This window comes from Atta cephalotes (genome assembly GCF_000143395.1).
Source record: "Atta cephalotes unplaced genomic scaffold scaffold00019, whole genome shotgun sequence".
Classification (NCBI taxonomy): domain Eukaryota; kingdom Metazoa; phylum Arthropoda; class Insecta; order Hymenoptera; family Formicidae; genus Atta; species Atta cephalotes.
Window position 1 is genome coordinate 1,590,344 of NW_012130083.1, and position 6,195 is coordinate 1,596,538.

At 32.1% G+C, this 6,195-nt stretch overlaps 1 long non-coding RNA gene across 1 annotated transcript; it reads left to right on the forward strand.

The window, feature by feature from the left end:
- The first annotated feature begins 963 nt into the window (after positions 1-963).
- On the forward strand, positions 964-1,481 carry LOC105619007. Its single transcript, XR_001046488.1, has 2 exons — positions 964-1,056; positions 1,130-1,481. It is a non-coding gene; the product is annotated as an uncharacterized LOC105619007 (long non-coding RNA).
- Positions 1,482-6,195: the final 4,714 nt, after the last annotated feature.

The window sequence follows — 6,195 nt, forward strand, 5'->3', positions numbered from 1 at the left end:
TCACCAGCTGGCCAGTAAAAACAAGATGAGAACGGGAGAAACACATTATGAGGAACGAGTGCACGAGCATGCACATCGATATCGGCGTTCTCTGTCCGAATTAATCATCGGCATATATCGGCATAGTCCTTCCGCCGAACGCTAATGCGGTCAGTTAATCAAACGCGTGCGGAATGATAATTATCTGTATTTGGTCTCAGATCTCCAAGGAAAAGTGGCAGACCAATGGCGTAGTATCCAGATATACAAAAGCTGCCTTCCTTCTTTTTACTTTTTAGAGTTCAATAATTATATCTTCAGAGAGAAACAAATACATGGATCTTATATGAAGACTTTTTTGTGAATACAAATCAACAACGAGGTGTACTTACACTAAAGAAAGAGATCGAGCTATTTATGCACTACATAGTTGTGGACTCGCGACAGTTGTTTCTGTATTCGTCGTTAAAATATCCGAACAAATAGTGTCGTACAACGTGGTGTCGTTGATCAGGATTCATGTGTTGATAAAGTTTCTTGCAAATAAAAATATTGTAAAGAGTCGTCGAAATTTTATGTAAACTGCGTGCAGTTCGGAGAAGAGCCGCTATCGATGATGCAAATGCGCAGCGGTATTCGATACTGTCGAATGCTGTTGATTAGTTTCTGTCTTTTTTTAGAGTTGGAATGTAATGTTTTTTTTTGTAACGTCGGAATTCATTTGAATATGCTTGTTATTTCCGCCCGCATGCATAATAACAATTTCTTATCAGCGGCACGTGTCTGAAAAAAAAATATATTCATGTCTTGTAAAATAATTATCGTTGTTGTTATAAAAGAACATAATTGGCTATACAAATGGCAAAACAGACGTGTACTATTATTCATTGTCAATTTTTAACAAATTGATCGTTATTCACCGATAGATATTCACCGATAGATAGTATAAATATTACTACGCTATCATGCGATGAAATATTTACAGTGCAAACAGTAGCAGCGCCAGATTGCAATATGAGAATATCAGTGGTGTTCTTGGTCTTGATGATAATAATGTGTGCAATGTTCCAAGGATCTGTAAGTCTTAATTTAAATATAATTGTTTATCGATAAATTTCTGAAAAATAACGAAGTTGTACTCTGTGCGAAGGAATCTCTTCCTTGTGGAAGAAATAGACGTAGACGAATCACAACAACAACAACAACAACAACAGCAGCAACATCATAAGTTTTGGCCCAAGCACAATATATCTGGAATAAATTGAACCTTATGTCTGTTTAATTATAGAATAGCAAAGTTGTGTCTCACATAGCTGTTGTCTAGTTTTTTAGTCTAGTTATTTAGTCAATTGTTATCGGTAATGTAGCGTTCACTTCATTCTAATAGCAAAAAATTAGCTAAAGGTAGAGATAAAAAATGAAATTAATAGTAGTCCACTCTAGACTCTGGACACAGTGAGTGCAAATAAAAAAAGCAAATAAAAAATAAAATAAAACATTTATCTTTTTATTATCATTTTCTTTCTGTCAAATCTCTAGACAATTATTTAAATTCAGAATTCTAAATCAAGGATATCGAACTTCTAAATAGTTTTTATTAATTAGATTTTCTATATACTTGTTATTTTATTCTTCTTAAGAAATTTTCAAGAATATTCTTAAGAGATGAATGGGTCAATATTTTCTGTTCCTAAAAATCGTCTGCTCTACTTGATGCAATTTGAATTGTATTTGGAAAATTTTATATCTGGTAAGACTTAAACTTGAATTTTCTCGAACGAACTCGTGATTTTTGACGCGGCGTTCGTTCTACGCAAGTTACGCGACGATTGCATTGCGATAAGCAGAGGCGAAAATATAACAATATTCACCGATTATGACACGTATCTCTCATAATCACAACGATTGTCACATTGCTACATACATATAGATATAATACGCAGAGTTTTTAATTATCATGTTTTTTCTATTACACCCGAATTCGTTTGAATATGCTTGTCGGGCGTCACTTTGTCACTTTCGCCTCTATCATGATAACAACTTCTTATTAGCGTCTGAAAGAATACGGAATATATTCATGTCTTGTAAAATATTTAACATATTATATTGTTGTAAAAGAAGATAATTGATAATAGATTACATAAATGACAAAACAGGTATGTGCTATTTATCATTATTAATCCTTAATAAATAGATTATTATTAGGTATAAATATTACTAGCAGTATAAATATTACTACTATGATGTGACGCGATATAAACGTTCAGATCAAGCAATAGTAACGCTAGATTGCAATATGAGAATATCAGTGGTGTTCTTGATAATAGTAATGTGTGCCATGTTTCAAGGATCCGTAAGTTTTAATTTGAACATGATCGTTTATTGATAAATTTCTGAAGAATAACGAAGTTTTATTCTGCAAAGGGTTTCCTTCCTTGTTGTTGGACGCAATAGAGAACGTAACAGGACGAATAACAAAAACAAATAGCAAGACAACAACAACAACGCAATCATCAGAAAATGACTTGGGAGAGAGGATTGATGTTATTCCATAACCAGAGATAAATTGAATCTTATACTTATTTAGTCATAGAAATGTTGTGTCACAGAAATAGAAATATTGTGTCTCACATAGCTGTTGTTTAGTTTTTCTTTTAGTCAATTAGTAAATCGATAATATAACGCTCACTTCTAATAATTACATAAAAAAATTAGCTGAAGGTAGAGATAAAAAATTAAATGAGTAGTAGTCTAGATATTCTACCCTAAACTAGACACAGCCAGTACAAATAAATAATACAATAAAAAATAAAACAAAACATTTATTTTTTTACTGTCATTTTATTTTTCTATCAAATCCCTAGATAGTTTTTTAAACTCACGATTCTGTATCAGGGATATCTAATCTCTTGATAGTTTTTAATAATCAAACTTTCTATGTACTTATTATCTCTTTTTATTCTTTTTAAGAAATTCTTAAGAGTGTTCTTTTTAAGAAATGAATGGATCAATATTATCTATTCTTAAAAATTTTATGCATTACTTAATTACAGTACCAATTTAAATTGTATTTGAAAAATTATTTTATATTTGGTAGGACTTGAATCTGAAACGCTTGACTTTTGAGTTGGTCATCTCACATATTGCACCACGAAGTTGTCCGCGCGGATACGCCATTCGTTCCACGCATTGATGTTACCCGCGCTATTCGTTTTATACGCATCGAAGTCATCATGACGATTGCATCGCGATAAGCAGAGGCGAAGTATAATTCGTCAATTATGACACGTATCTCTCACAGTCACGACGATTGTCACTTTGCTATATACATATGATATGTAGAATTTTAATTATCATGTTTTTTTTCTATTATATCGGAATTTGTTTGAATGTACTTGTCAGACGTCACTTTCGCCTGCATACGTGATAACAACCTTTTATCAGCGACACGTGCTTAGAAGAATGCGGAATATATCCATGTATTGTAAAATAATTATTTTTGTTATAAAGGAACATAATTGATAATAGGCTACACAGATGACAAAACAGGTGTGTGCCATTTTATCATTGTCATCAATCCTCAACAAATAGATCATTATTCGGCGCAGTATAAATATTACTACTATGATGTGATGCGATATAAATGTTCAGATCAAGCAGTAGCGCAAGATTGCAATGAGAATATCAATGGTTCCTAGTTTTGATGATAGTGCAATGTTTCAGGGATCTATAAGTTTTAATTTACATATGATCGTTTATCGATAAATTTCTAAAAAATAACGAAATTCTATTCTGTAGAAGGAATCCTGTTGATTTCGACATTACAGAAACGGATATCATTGTAGAATCACAACAACAACATCATCATCTACAACGTAGCCATCAGAGTTTATCGAGCCACTACGTAGTGACGTACTAACCAGAGATAAATTAAACCCTATCAGGTCATGAAATAGAAAAGTTGTATGTTACAGAACTGTTGTCTAGTTTTTTAGTCAATTGTTAATTGGTAATGTAACGCTTCTCACTTCTCCTAGTAGTTATACAAAAAATTAGCTAAAGGTAGAGATAAAAAATTAAATTAGTAGTAGTCTACCCTAGATTAGACACAGAATACAAATAAATAGCAAATAAAAAAAAATAAAACATTAATTTTTTTTTGTTATTTTTCTTCTCTATCTAATCCCAAGACAGTTTTACAATTGAGCATTCTCTATTAGGAGTATCTAATCTCTAGATAGTTTTATTAATTAAAATTTCTATACCTTTATTACCTATTTTCCATTGTATTCTTCTTAAGACACGAATGGATATTTTCTATTCTTAAAAATCTTGTGTGTACTAGGATATAATTATTCATTATATTATTTTAAAATTAATATATTAAGTCTGCAAATAAGTTTTGATCCTTTTTTTTTACAGAAAATTGATATTTATTTATAAAAAACCAAAGCACATGTCAGTCTTGGAAATAATCTTCAGCACTTTCGATACACTTTTGCCATCTCTTGAGCAGCTGGCGAATCCCTGCTCGGAAGAACGATGATGATTTCGGTTCAATAAATTCCGTTATAGAATTTTCGATTTCTTTGAGTGTTTGAAAGTGCATTAACGAGATGGTGCTGTAGAAAACGAAAGAGAAATCTGTAGGAGCCATATTTGGACAATCAGCCGCATGATGGAGAATTTCCCAAAGAATAAATTAATTCTTTGGTTGCTATCATTGAATGAGCCGTGCGTTATCGTGCAGCAGTATCACCTGATGAGTTTCCTGGCCGGTATAAGATCGTTTTCGTTCGATTTCGTTACTTAAACGCATCAATTGTTATTGATAACGCTCAGACGTTACAGTTTTTTTCGGTTTTAGCAACTCAAAATATAGTACACTTTTCACATCTCACCAAATGCAACAATACTTTTTTGAATGAATATTTCGTTTTGCAACTGGCGTTGACGATTCTCCAGAATAAACTCATGATTTTTTTCTTTCAGGGTTCTCGTAGAATTCACTTCTCACCAGTTACGATTTTAAATCCACCGACAGAAAATTCTTCTGCTTAAATCTTAACAACAGGCAAATTGCTATATCGTTTCATTTTGTTTTCTGGATTGAGCACGTGCGGAACTCAACGACCAGCCTTCTTTCCAGCTTCTGCAGTCGATCGAAAATCGCTTGTTGTAATACTCAATTGTTCAGCAAGCTCCTTTTGTGTTTGTCAAGAATTTTCTTGCAATAGTTGCAACATTTAATTTTTCGTCTTCAACTTTTTTTGATGCTCCCGAACGATATTGAAAGATCGAAATTATCTGTCCGAAACTTTTTGTACCACTTTTTGTACGTACTTTCAGACACCGCATTTTCTCCTAAAGCGGAACAAATCATTTCTTCCGTTTCGAGAACATTTTTTTTTAATTGAAAAGCGAACAGAATATAATGCCTCACATAGTTGTCGGACGACATCGTGTTCACTTTTAAGGTTGTGAGATTATGTCGTCTCAAAATTTTCATATGTAGTTTTTTGTTATCATAAAGGTTGATACTACGAATTCTCAAAACAGTGGGAAAAAGATTTGAATTTATAGTAAAGTTATAGTTGATTAATTCTAAGAGAAGTTATTTGTAGACCTAATATATTACAGTATTTAAAATTATATTTGCGATGGACAATACAAATGAGGAAACGAGAACATTTTAATAAATATATATTATTTCGTTTTTAACATTCAAAATAAAAGATAAAAACATTTTATTATAAAGTTTTGTTCGGAGAAAGTTACACTATTGCTTCAAAACAAATAATCTCTCAGTCTAAAAGTCCCTACTGCTACTGCCCAATGTGTGTAAACCACGCATTACGATTTCTACTGTGATTGACCAATTTGCTTACTATTTACGTGTTACTGTTTTATATTTTTGTATCATAGACTTTAATGCGTGATCTATAATGGAAAGTAGCAGATTAAGGAATAGACTCAGAAATCGACTGATCAGTTGATTATCCTCCTCATCAATCGACTATGATTGATTGATTTCTATGCCTATTCTTTAATTCATTACTGCTACTGTTGTAGATGAGGCTTAAAAGCCATATTACACAAAAAAACTTAAACAATAAAACGTAAGCAGTAAGGAAATCAACATATCAGATGGCTACTGATAGTTATGTATGGTTTAATGGTCTCGAAAATGATTGGCTAATTCGCTTACTGCTTACA